A 13,690-nucleotide genomic window follows, 5' to 3' on the forward strand; every position below is an offset into this window, starting at 1 on the left:
GCTGGTTAGCTGGCTCAGTGACACACTGTTCCAATGCAGCTCTTTGGCACCCATTCCTCATGCAAACACTCCAACTAAACACTGAGGGATTCTGACCTGATTATCTGAACACCCCAAATGCAGATGAAGCAGAGTTTTAGAAATTAAATACTCACACACCTAGCAAGCATATAAAATTCTCAAAGTAGGATAACAAGAAATTTTATACACCTAGGATGTTCTGGCCATAACGTGTTGCTTTGTTGTACACCCTTAGTAAACAAAAACAAAAAAAACAAAACCATAAAAGGTCCAAACTTAGTAATGTCCACTGCCTAAAATCAAGCAAGAAACAAAACCAGGTTGTGTAAACAAAGAGAAAATGAACAAACAAACAAAAAAAAAATTTCAAACCTCTTGGTCAGCATAGCAGTTTAGCCTGCCCAGTTGGAGTGTGTGAAGTGACAGCATTCATCTCCTCTTGTTTACTTTTCTGAGTGCTTTACCTCCAGGCTAGATGTTGAGAGGAATGAGTCTGTGGTCCTCTTGCCTCTATCTACCTGCCTGGACATCCTTCAGGGAGTACAGTGCAGAACTTGTTAGGTGTTAACCATGGCCCATTCCTTGCCCTACAGCAGCAGCAGTTATCCTTTTTTATCTTTTAGGTAATATTGCCTACATTTCACAGGACAAAATAAGAACATTTCACAGGACAAAATAAGAACATGCCTTCTAATTTGGATTATTAGCCATGTGGAAGCGCATCCTGCTACCCACTGAATTAACAATAGGGATGCTAAAAAACCTGAACAACCCCACTCCTAAAGAAGCACAAACAATAACAAAAAAACTAAACTACACTCAAATGGCCCAAAATCTATTCTTTAACTGACATCATGTACACCCATTTCAGTGTTTCACAATTGCTTCTTCATTCCCCAGACATGAAATCATTCCAAGGGGACTCCAAGCTATGCTGTATTTTCCACGTTTCACTTCAATGAAATATTACAAATACGTTACCATGTAGTTGGGATTTTTTTCTGCAGTCATCATAACAAAGCAATGTTTTCATAATTCCACCACAAACCACATCTCTTATCTCACACAAGAGCACAATGTTTTGGCCGTGCAGTGCAAATAGTAGGAACAAGCTCACCATCATCTTCCAAAATAGTTCTTTGAACACATTTCCAAAAAACAGTAGCGACAAAAGCCCTGCCACTTCATTCCTTCCCCCCACCTCACAGTGGAGGGGGAGAAAGCACAGAAACAAGCACAGAAACAAGCACAGAAACAAGCACAGAAACAAGCACAGAAACAAGCACTGCCCTCTGCCACCTCTGTGCTAGAACAGGCTCTGATCACAGCCATCCACAGCTACATCACTCTGCAGTCAACAGGAAACTTTCCTAAACCTGGAGAAACTGCATCCATCATTTCACCTGGGCACTCCAGAATAAGGTTTAAGAACAGCAGACTGTTTAATCTTCCTGTCTCACATGGCTTAACCAAGTCGTGGTGAGGGCTGGGGAAACACCTAAAATATACCAGAAACGTAAGCAGTGCCCTGTTTTAATGTGAAAATGACACTGAAAATTACAGCAGAAAAAACTGAAGATGAGGTGAAAATTCTTTTGCTCGTGGCCTGATGCTTTTAGCAAGTCCAAACCCTACAAAACTTCAAAGGAATCAAAGTCACTCAAAGCCTAACAGAGCTGGCCTTTATTTATGCGTTCAATCGACTATATTCCTTCCCAGACTTTACCCAAAATGGTTTTCAAGCAACTTACTGTTAATAAGGATTAAACCTACTTAACTGAAGTATTTCCAGAGATCACATCACTATCAGGCCTGATTAACAGGTCTTGAAGTCTACAGCAGCGAGGCTGCACTCACATATTCTAAATATGACTATATATTTGTATTCTGGATTCCTTCTCAGTGAGAACCAGTGCATGCAAAATAAATTCCACAATCCCACAACTCGTATACAAAGGGCATCACACATATCCTGCGACTTAAGCTATTCTCCTGAAATTATCTTAGTCTCACACAATCACACTTCAAATACCCCATATGTCCACTTTGGTTATCCCTCCTTTGAAAAGCTAATAAATGTAATACTTAGATGCAACTGCATTTCATCTAGGAACAATTCTCTGCAGTACTTTGTGCCAGGAAAAGCATCAATAGGCACGGCTAACAACACTTCCACTTTATTTTCCTCCCGTCTGATGGGCCCAATCCAACACCCATGGAAGTCAATGAGAGGCTCACCATTGTCTGCAGTGGGAGCTGGACAGAGCCCCACGGTGGCACATGAATGTGAGGTTTGTGCAGGCAGGCCGAGTGACAAGCACAGCCTCTGTTCATTCACACCGCCACCCTGCAAAGGGAGAGGAAGAACAAACTTCCCGGGATGTTCCCACTACCCAGAGCTGCCCCGGAGCCAGCAAGAAAAGCTCTGGAGGTGGAAGCAAACACGGCTCTCTGGACTCACTCAGCCCTTGTTCTCCTTTCTGAAGCTGAAAAATGGACTGACACAGGCACCTGGGAAAATTTACCTCCCCAGGTGTTTCTAAAATTAAAAAACACAATACAAGACCCACCCTTGGTGCTACACAGAGCCTCCTATTCACCCTGGTTGTTCGCATCTCAAAGGAAAAACAGGTAATCTGCACAATAGTTCTCAGTTACAATGCACTTGTCTTGCTTTACTTAACTGATACAGGGTTTAAAAATGGCAAACAATTTATTCCAGGCCCTCACTTGGATGTTTCACACACACAAAAATAAGGAGAGGGGAAAAGGAGCTCTTGTTTTCCCTAAAATACCCATGAAGGGGTATATTTCTAAAGAGACTGGATGAACCAAACAACTAAAAACACTCACAAGTGCCCCATAATTCCAAAGGACTCCCAAGTGCTTTGTATGGCTGGCTCACACGCAATGTTTTCCCAAACAATTTTTTATTTCTTTATGAAAATCATGTACTCTTCCTCCACACACGCTCATGCCTTCCTCCTGCTTTTGGTGTTAAATATAACACCAGGATCTCTGAAAGTACAGATGTTGTGTTGTGGGAGATGAGAAACCCTGCTCACTCCTGGTGAGCAACAGGAAGGAAGCGCTCTGGGAAAGGCTCAGGTAGCAGGTACAACCCAGGGCACACAGCCATGCCTGGCTGGCATGTGGTCACCTCGTGCATGGGGCACTGATTGCTTGGGGACACGTGGGGACGCCAGGTGACCCAAAATCTGATTGGGTAAAAGGATGTGTGAACAGCAACACTGCAGTGGCAGGCAGCCAGTGAGTGCTTGTTTTGGGTTGAGTTTAGAACATAAAAAGGCTTGGTTCGTTGCAATAAATGATACTCTTCAAAGAACGAGGCCCGTGTGTCTTTGTTCCCCATCGCTACATTATGCAGCCTTTTAAACCAAGGAGACAACTTTTTTCTGGAGACTTTTAAACCTGTATCTGTCTGGGGCTTCCTGGAAGGCACAGGATGCATGTAATCCTCCAAGGGACTCCTGAAGTCCTGCACTGCCATGTCCCTCACCCCAAACCTAACGGATTCCCAAGGTGCTGCACTGCCATGTCCCTGACCCCAAACCCAAGGGATTCCCAATTCCTGCACTGCCATGTCCCTGACCCCAAACCCAAGGGATTCCCAATTCCTGCACTGCCATGAGCCTGATCCCAAACCCAAGGGATTCCCAAAGTCCTGCACTGCCATGAGCCTGATCCCAAACCCAAGCGATTCCCAAAGTCCTGCACTGCCACATCCCTGATCCCAAACCCAAGGGATTCCCAAAGTCCTGCACTGCCACATCCCTGACCCCAAACCCAAGGGATTCCCAATTCCTGCACTGCCACATCTCTGAGCTCACTTTCCCTCACACGGTGGAGCTGCACAGTCCAACATTGCCAGGCTGCCATGTCATTGCCATCTGGCACCTGCATATTGCAAACCCCATTTTATTTAGGATTATGGAAAAGACAGGCCACAAGGAGAGTTGAGGTCCAACCATTAAACCTGGTCATTTGCACCCAGGTTTAATGCAGATGCAGCTGTAACCTGATGGTAACACCAAACTCACTGAAAATCACCAGAGCATCCTCCTCTGAAAACCATCCTCTCTCAATTTCTAGCTTTCCATAGGTCAGAGAGCTAAATTTTAGTGGGAAGAGTGATGGAATGCAGCAGTTTCCTTAAAACCAACACAAAGAGACCAGAAAGAGACAACCAGAATTTCAGTGCTGCAAAAGAAAGAAGAAACGAAAAAGAGACAAAAAAAAAAAGAAGGGAGAGGGCAAGATATTTGCTCATCTCACATTTAGAGCATAGGGGAAACTCAGCCTTAACAGTGTAAATCAAATTAAACATTTCAGGGGTCTGGCTTTAAAAGTTGCCATTTTAATAAAAAGGGGGACAATTGGGAGGTTGTTTAAAAACTGTAGCTGCATTCTCCTATCCTCTGCCTCCTCCTTCTCCCAACCCTTCCTCCCACACCACCAACTGCCATCTCTAATTTACCTTGCCATGCAGTCACTCCAGAAATCCCTCCCAACCACAGAGGACTGGAGGAATCTACAGAAAATAAACTGACAATAAATACGACTATATTACCTAAAGGGAGGAGGGGAAGCAACGAAAATTACCAAACTGTTGACATTGGTCAAGAAAACTTTCTCCTCTAAAATTTCAAAGAGCACGAAGGCTGAGCAGCAAAGGTCTCATTATGAATTCACTCAAAACTGGCTTTTTTTGTTTGTTTTTTTTACAGAGTTCCTTCTCCCCATCCCTGAATACAGGAGCCCATTCTTGTGCAATCCTTAGTGCCCAACAGGCTGCTGTTTCCCACTCCTGAAGAAACCCATTTTATGGCACACACCACGAAGAGCTCTTCATCAATCAGATGGTGAAACAGCTCCAGCGGAGCTGCTACACGGTCACATCATGGTGGCAGAACTGACTTTTTTTCCATCATCACTGAAAAGGCCTCAGAGCTTCCTTAAACTTAACAGGTTTGTTGTTTTAATTCCTACCTGGGAGGATAGCAGGACTCCTCCTAAAAACATAGGAAGCAAGTGTGACTGCAAGTGGGGAGAATGTGACAGGGAAGCAGCTAAGGAAGAGAAAGGATGGGTATAATACAGAGAGAGGGCTGCAAGTCTATCTTCTTGCTGGGACTGAAAACATTAATACTGTTAAGGCTTATTTCACACACATTTTTTAAAAGAGTAGGATTTTTGCTGTCCACACACCACAATTCAACTAGAACCAGGCAGAGGCTTTTAAGTTTCCAGTATTATCATAATTTCATCCATAGAAATCCAACTTTATCTGTCTTTCAGTATCTCAGACCTTCTCCACAAAAAGCCAGGCTCAGGCTAATAAAATGTAACAATTTAAAGCAGCACTTTCTTGAGACCATGCAACATACAGAAAATGAAATTTTTATTAAAATGAGAACGTAAATATCAATCAGTCCCCCTCCTGACATCTTGGAAGCAAACAATCCAGCCCTACCTATAAACCAGCAGTACATTTACTGAGGAAAGCACCCAGAAACACGATGAACTGACATCAGCAGCTCTCCAGACACAGCAGCAAGGACCCCTCAGCCTGTCCAAAGGTGTTACCAGTGCAGGACTGACGTGACACAGCACTAAAGGGATGGCCAAACACAGAGGCTTGGGCGCACACAGGAGCTGCCATTCTTGCCATCTTTTCCCAAACGTGCACCTAAGGGAACATACTATCAAGCCCTTTCAAAGAAGGACTTTCAAGGAAGAAAAGGAAAGGAGAAACTGTTTTGTCCTGCATATTTTATGGACAATTGCTAACAAAGAGTGAAAGCTCCACAGATTATTTATTTTTCTCTCATGGTGGATTTTCCTCTGCTTAACTTAAGGGTAAAACATGAACTGGTCAGAGTACCAAATTCCCACATACCCAAATCTCCTAACTTTCAGAATTTATTTTATATAGCTATACAGTTTGTAAATAGGGTTTTACCAAAGGTTTTAGTCAGTCTCATCCATTCTCCACCTTCAAACAGATGAACTGGATCAAAATGATTGTATTATACTCCTGTAATTTATGGTATCAACTGTACTTTCCACCACTGCCCCACTAAAGGAAGCCCGTGGTCCTGATTTAGAGCTGTAAATTCCAATCAAATGGGAAAGTGTTAAATTCAGAAGAGCTTTTGGTCCATTAACTTCCATGCTGATTTGACACGCTCCGCAGTGCTTGGGCAACAGACTCTGCCACACAACGTATTCCTGAGCAAACAGTGCTTTGTGTCATAAACCATCTGGGGTGTCAGCTCCAAGGGCCACTCATCCAGCCTCCTCTGATACATTGGAAATGCTGAGGTGCAGAACACAAACTTTTCCTCACTACAAAATACCTTTTGCAAGGGTAAGGGAGATGCTGCCATCAGAGGAATGACAGCAGACACAAAATTTTGGTTAAAGGGTGTTGTTTGCATTATTGCACGAAGAAAACCACTGGACAAACAAGCTTTCTAAAACACTGGGATTTTCCTAAGGTGCCAGTGAAAGTGATACCCTTCATAATCTGGACAGTGCTCCCTTTCATATCAGAGCCTATAGTTGCAAAGCTAAGTGCCAAGCAGATGGTTGAAATCTGTTTTGTATAAGAAGTGTGTTAAGCGCACACGCGTTTTTTTCAGATGGAGTTCTTTGTATTCATATTCAGGCCTGGGTTCCAGCCATCAAAACACTGGCACTGAAGCAATCATTAGCTGCACTTTAGACAACTGGCAACTAAGGTATTCACAGTTCGCCACAAAATGTTCAGCTAATACCTCCCAGATGTATAACCAAGGCAAAAGATCATCTTCTTAAATTGGTATCAGTGCTTTGGATGGCCTTTCAATAGACTGCACATGTATGTAAAAATCTATTGGATTTATCTCCTTTTCAAAATAATTCTCTGTTGTGCTCTAAGTGTTTATAGCAGCTTTTAAAAACACAGGCTTCCACATCAAATCCTACCCAAATACAACAGCAGAAACTCCATTCATCTTTCTAAGAAACATCTAGCAGGAAATTCTGTAGGTAATTCTAAGAGAAAGACTTTGTCTTTCTTATCTGATAACCATTTAGCTTATTTAAAAAATAAACATCAGATAGGCTCAGCTGCTCCAGAGGAGTCAGTTCCAGACAAGATGAACCTGTTCCTGCTACCCTGGACAACTCATGCACCTCACCTCCATCAATTCCTAAGTGGGTTGCTTATCACCACAAACAGCAAAACCAGAAATGCTTACCAGCATGGGGCTCTGCTGTCTGCCTGGGCTTCTCATGGAATCAGTGAACAGGTGACAATAATTTGCCTGGTGACAAATTAACAGAGGTCACACTTTGGAAAACTGGGGTTATCAAGCAAATGTATATTTGGAAGAAGGCATTTTTGTGCAGCAGTCTCTCTACAGGCCTTGCTGGCCACAACTGGGAATTAGTACCTTAGGAAACACACAGTTTCAAAATAAAGATTGATTTTCTGTGCAGTGCCAAGTCCACCAAGGGCCAGATGTTAGCTCTGGCATAACTCAGGTAAATTTTCATCGTGGCCATTCAGATCATTCTGATCTGCCAGGCATACTTGTTGTTTAGGAGAAAAAGACAGTTAACCTGTCATCAAAGCACAGCAACAGGGAACTCCCGAAATCCCCACATCTGCTGAAGCCTGCAGAAATCCCTCCTGATGCTTTGGAAACTCTGGTGACACTGCAACCCATGGACATTTGCTGCAGGTTAAGGAAAGTCAGGATTCTGCTCCTCACGAGTCACATTTTCATGCCATCCTGGAGGACTGGGGTAAAGAACACCAGCAATTTCTCATGGAGTTCAGCAGGACGTTAATTAATTAATTAATTAGGCCTGCATTTTTAGGACCTGACACTGAACTCCAGTGCTACTGAGCCCAAACACTCAGAATGAATGGGCACTATTTTAAAGGATGCCTGGACTGGCCCTATCACAAAACAGGGCTTTGTGAACACACTGCTGAAAAACTACGACTGAAGCACCATGGAACTGGCCTGATCATAATCCATTATCTTGAAAGTAATGTCACTCTTAAAAAGCTCATCAAAGAGAATAACTTAACAGCTTAGTCATGATATTCAAAGGCAGCAGAGATCAAATCCACCCAGGACTACCTCGGTTTATACCCATTTTCTCAACAGTGTGTAGGAAAGGATGCAGCACACAGCCTAGATGTAAAGCTACCTGCAGACCTCAGCACTTCAGCTCTGCTCTTACAGAGTGTGCACTTGGAAACAAGGGAAAAAACCCACTAAAACAGATCAGAAGAACTTTTAACGTGAATAAGAAAATAATTCCTCCCTTTTAATAACCCTGCATCACTTTCTTCATTTCAGATCTCATTTAAAAAGCGGATGTCAAACGTTTGGGGAAGAATCATGGTGCATTTTGTGTTCTGCAGCAGAGTTTTTTGCTTTTAGGGTGGCCTGCTCACTGTGGCTGCCTACATTGCCACTTCCAGAGGGGTCTGTTCCCCACATCAATACTCTCCACGTGAACAATTTTTCCCTGCTCACCTCATGCCTGGTCCTTAGGCTATAAAACCCATGACACACGGCTGAAGATGTTAACTGTTCCCCAGGACCAAAGTTTACCACTTTGCAGCACACACAGCTTCCCAACAGCAGGCACTGCTGCCCGACCCCAGCTATCCAAACCTACCTCAAGGTAAGGAGCTGGTTTAGAAGCAACTCAGATAACTGGAGGGTCTACAAACAGTGTTCCCTCCCAGCCCTCCACGATACAACTGTGGCTGCAAACATTCCTTTAATTTATTTTATTAATTATACTCCACAGTCCCTATTTTACATACTTAAGCGATTTGAATACTATAGTTCATCTTGCTAGAATGAGACCTTTAGAAATTATAATTGGACAGAGAGAAGTCTGTAATTTGCAGTTCTTAGGCTCTCAAGAAGGGAAAGGGAGGGTGTCTCGAGGTTAAAAAACAGAACTACCAGTCAGCATTGCTACTTTTTAAACTCACATGCAAAAGATTTTGTGACAGAATTCCTCCGTTTACTCATCTATAGGTTGAGGCTAATCTCACTTCTCAATCTAAAAAGCACAGAAATCTTCATGATTTGTATATCAATGCTTACCAAATGCTCTGAATTCCTAATCAAAAGACTTTACAGGAAGAATGAATCTATTATTAATAATATCAGTACTTCTAACACTAAAGCAACTTCTCCATACGTGCGTCTGGAAAAAAAAAAAACAGCAGAAAGAGAATACCCATACACATATATTGCTCAATTTATAAATTGTTAAGCATGGCTTCAGGACTGAAATCTCATTCATGAACCATGCTAGGGATCTCTTACCTACTCCCTGTTTCTGAATTTTCCCCATACAAAGACACATTTATATTACTCTAAGCTCTAAGCACAAAGGCTGCTCTGTGGAATGGAAAGAAACCTTCTTTTTTTGTGTTTGTACAGTGACAAGCATAATGGGGTCCTGATTCAGGATGCTTGCACTCTACAAAAACACACTAAATCAATGACACTAATACACATGAAGATTATCTGTAAAAGAGATGCATGGCACACTGCAGAGGGGCACAGCATTTTCCCTATAATTTGCCTGGCATTTCATGCAAACGCCTAATGTGCATTCCCGAGTCACACAATTCATTTCAGACTTTAGGCAAGAACAGAAAAAGTGAGCAGAACTTACAAAACATAAGCAAAGGAGGAGAGCCTTCCACTGAGAAATTCTGCCAAATTCTAATCTCAGTTGTAAAACCAGAATCAGCCCGATGTTCATGGGGTTTTGACAAAGATGAGAACCAGTAGCCTTCTTTAAAACACACCATAAATTTCTACTTCAGTGTCCAAAACCCAGGAGCAAAAAACAAATCAAAGCCTGAACCTGAAGAGAGAAATGTATTTTCCGTGTCCCCGTTATATTCAAATTCAAAAGCCTAGATATTTTTAACAGACATGGAAAAAAAGAACTATTTGGCTTTACTCAGCAACTGCTGAAGGAAACTGTACCAAAAGAATAATGTTGCATGTTCTGTTTTCAGTTGATTTCATTTAGCCTTTCAGTTCTATTTCAGTTATGTTTCATTTAGCCTATTTTTTTTTTTAAATAATCATCATGTTTTGGTGATTCACATTTCACACCATCCCAGGAACAAGTCATGTAAATACAACACAGCAAAATGACCCAGTTTGTTAATAGACATGCAAAACGGGTAAGAACATCCTTCCCTCCGCCCTTTCCAACCATCACCTTCCCACACATCTCATGTCTATCCAAAAAAGCCTCTGCCCTGGTGAGGCCGTGGTATCAAATTTTAGGGATAAAACCCGATGAACTGAAACCTCACTAATTCTTGGGAGAAGATGTTTTCAGTCTTGTTTCACAAAGTGAATGCAATGAGGACGCTAACGGAATTTATCTGGAAGCAGAAGACCTCTCTGCAGCCTGACACAGCGCTCAGAACCACAGCTCCCTCCCAGCACAAAGCCCTGCTCAAGGGCTTTAGTCCTAACCCAGGCAGGCCACCCCTAAAGGTCAGAGGACACCACATGTTCCCTGCCCTTCATTATGCATTCTGTCTCTTAAATCAAGGAATACTTCCAAATGTATAAAAATGGCGTGCAGAGATGCACTTGGGTCTTTCAGACGGTGATGAGTTTTACTTCATCCCACTCTGCTGCAGTGTAGTCCCTTCACGCCCCCAGCAGACTCCCCAAACCACGGAGGGAAAACACGAATCTGCGCGGATGGGCGCGCACGCCCCCGACATTCCGGGAGACTCGCTGGTTAAAACAGCAAAAAGTACCAGGTGAAATATTTCCATGTAACTATGGTGAAAAAATGCAATAAAAGCATTAAAAATTGTTTAGAACCATTAATACTTTCATTCATTTTGGTCTTCGTTTCTGGCAACAGTGAGTAAGTCCAGCTCGCTGTCAGATATGTTAACTTTGGCCATGCCCAACCTCTGAGATGAATCAATGGAACTTGGGTCAGTGTTTCCATTCCCAAATTCCTAAAACAATTAAGCCCAGCACCAAAGAAACCAAGAGGATGACAAACTGTATGGGTTTTGCTTTACATGAACTACATTCCTAGGGCTTTTTCCTCTAGAGCTACAAAGCTCCATGAAGAACACTAGATGTAGACAATGCTCTTAATTATAAAACCAGCACGTATCTCTCCCACAAGTTCCTCACCACTAAAAAGAACTTTGAGTATTCACACAAGAAGATTAAGTATCAATTCACTCTGCTTATATTTTTGCCCCCAAATGTAACAAAATTATGTTATGACAGAAACAAATGAGTAATGATAAAACTATAATAAAATCACAAAGAAAATTAGCACTAAGGCAACATTTTGTGGTATGTTTAGGTCTAATAGCAGTCAGACACCCACATCCCAGGAAAAAAAAACACAGCCCAAAAAACTGAAGACAGTCTATATGAACTTGAGAAGAGACAAAACCAGAACTGCATGGCATAACAAAATAAAATTATTATAGATCTCAAAAAGCATATGCCAAAATGAATTTCAATATTTGGTCTTTAAAAATCTGAACTATGAAAAGGAAATCTGGAATACTAAACAGAAATTTAAAATACTAAACATAAATTTTAAAAACAGCAAAATATAAATACAGTTTGAAAATTGAGAAATGCTACCTGATTAATCCCACAGTACTTTTAAGGGAAACAAAGTCAATATAATTTCAAACTTCCAAAGCGAGCCACAAGCTTTTCCTCATTTTCATTTTACCTCTGAGTCCCACAAGTCAAAAATAATATCATCATGTGGCAATTTTTTTTTTCTTCAAACGAGGTGACAAAAGGACAAATTCAAGAGAAGTGCCAAGCCAGATCAAAACCAGGACATTGGAAAATGTTTGCCAATTTCTTTCAAAACAAACAGCTCCTCCAATACCATGGGAAGCACCTGAACTTAATATCAACATCTGATAATTCTAGCAAACAGAATTCAACGTTTCTTCCTTAATCTGTTTAAAACAATTGAATAATTAAATTTCGCACCTATACTAAAAAAAAACAGGCAGCTTCTCTGAATTACTCCTGTACACCTCACAATTTCCATCCACTTCTCACATTCTTTTCAAGTCCCATGGCCCCTGCGAACAGTGCTGGCTTGCCAAAACTCTTCCAGAACCTCGTCTGAATTTGCTGTCTCCCAACAACTACCGAGCACAGAACTCCACGCTGGCCCAAGGACACGTGGGCTCAGGAAGAGCTTTTGGGGACTCCTGCCTTCCCAGCTGGCACGGAAGGGGTGACCAGGGCTGGGCGTGGGGGTGATGAGCGGCGTCTCCAGTGCAGGCTACGGCGCCTTGGGCTCACCACGGCACCCCTGGGACCAGCCTGGCCAAGGCCACTGGAGCAAGGCAGCCCCTGCAGAGGGTGTGGGAGAGCTGAGGCAACACCATCACCCTCGGCTCGGGGCGTGGGCGAGCACTTGGTGGTGGTGCTGGTGTTTTGACAACGGGGCCGTGGGAGGAGGTGGGAACGGGACAAACGCCGCCGGTGAATCCCCGCGACTGCCGGCCCTCGCCCGCTGGCCAGAGCCACCCAAAGCTCCAGAGAAAAACAGCCCAAAGTTCCAGAAGTTCTGATTTGGGTAATTCAGTAATGTGACGAGATTTGCTCACTTTGCAGCCTTGTGGGTTTTAACATACTTGTGTACAACATAATTTTACCTTTTGTAGAAAGGAGACTTCACAAGTTTTCCATAACTGATAAAAATCCATAGAAACTCTAAGAGGGAAATACTCTTTGCTTTTAAGGATGCTGCTTGTTAAACAACAAACTCCTTGCCATCATCGGAGAGGCACTACAGCTATTGATTAACTGCTGTGAGCACTTCTTTTCTCTTGACTACAGTAGCAGAATTCACAGGCATTGAATATTTCCAGTCTGGGAAAGCACGACAACATTTTTCCCCTTCCACTCCTGAGTTAATTATGCTATAACCAGGCCCGAGCAAGAAATTAACGAAATAAAATAAAACAGAAAGTCAAGAGGATGTCAGACTGACTTCTGCAACAGTTGTGAAGGCACAGGTATCTCACACAAACATAAAGTTACCCTATATTTCAAGTCCAGTATGAACAGCATGCAAAGAAACTGTAACTGTACCTTGGGAGGAGACACTCTTTTTCCCGTATAAATACTGTTTGAAGTGTATTTTATACACCTACAGATATATCACACTGCACAGACACATATTCCTATCCTACCAGGCAGCGTCACATTTAAGTAACTCAACCAGATACTCTGCGCCTCCTAAATGATAAAGCCATAAATGCTTGTTAAAGCTCCCCGAGAGGCAGTAAATATTTTGTAAACTAGTTATATATTTAAGATCTCTGGACAGAAAGAGAAGGAAAAACAATTCCTCGCCCATGTAAAGGTACCAATCAAACACACTACGCACATAAACACCGCAAGATGCTTGGTGGGAGACTGTGTATGTGTTTGTGTGTGTTTTAATTAACTCCTTGAATGCATATGATGAGCCAGCCACCCAGAATTAGTAATGCCAAACTCCCAATTTGATTCAAATGCAATGAATACAACAGTCGAATTGTGCAGGCTGGTGTGTCACTCATCAGCTCTCT

General features: G+C 42.4%; 1 protein-coding gene across 10 annotated transcripts in view; it reads right to left on the minus strand.

Annotated features, from left to right (window-relative positions):
* Positions 1–13,690, minus strand: part of SOX5 (SRY-box transcription factor 5) — a 604,730-nt gene that overhangs the window by 257,740 nt on the left and 333,300 nt on the right. The window contains exon 3 of one of the 10 annotated variants that reach the window (XM_030959512.1): positions 7,287–7,352. The exons of the other annotated variants lie outside the window; for them this stretch is intronic. The gene's annotated coding sequence lies outside the window, so the exon portion shown is untranslated. The remainder of the gene's footprint in view (positions 1–7,286; positions 7,353–13,690) is intronic. 10 annotated transcript variants of the gene reach the window in all.

The sequence above is a fragment of the Camarhynchus parvulus genome, chromosome 1A, assembly GCF_901933205.1.
Source record: "Camarhynchus parvulus chromosome 1A, STF_HiC, whole genome shotgun sequence".
Classification (NCBI taxonomy): Eukaryota; Metazoa; Chordata; class Aves; order Passeriformes; family Thraupidae; genus Camarhynchus; species Camarhynchus parvulus.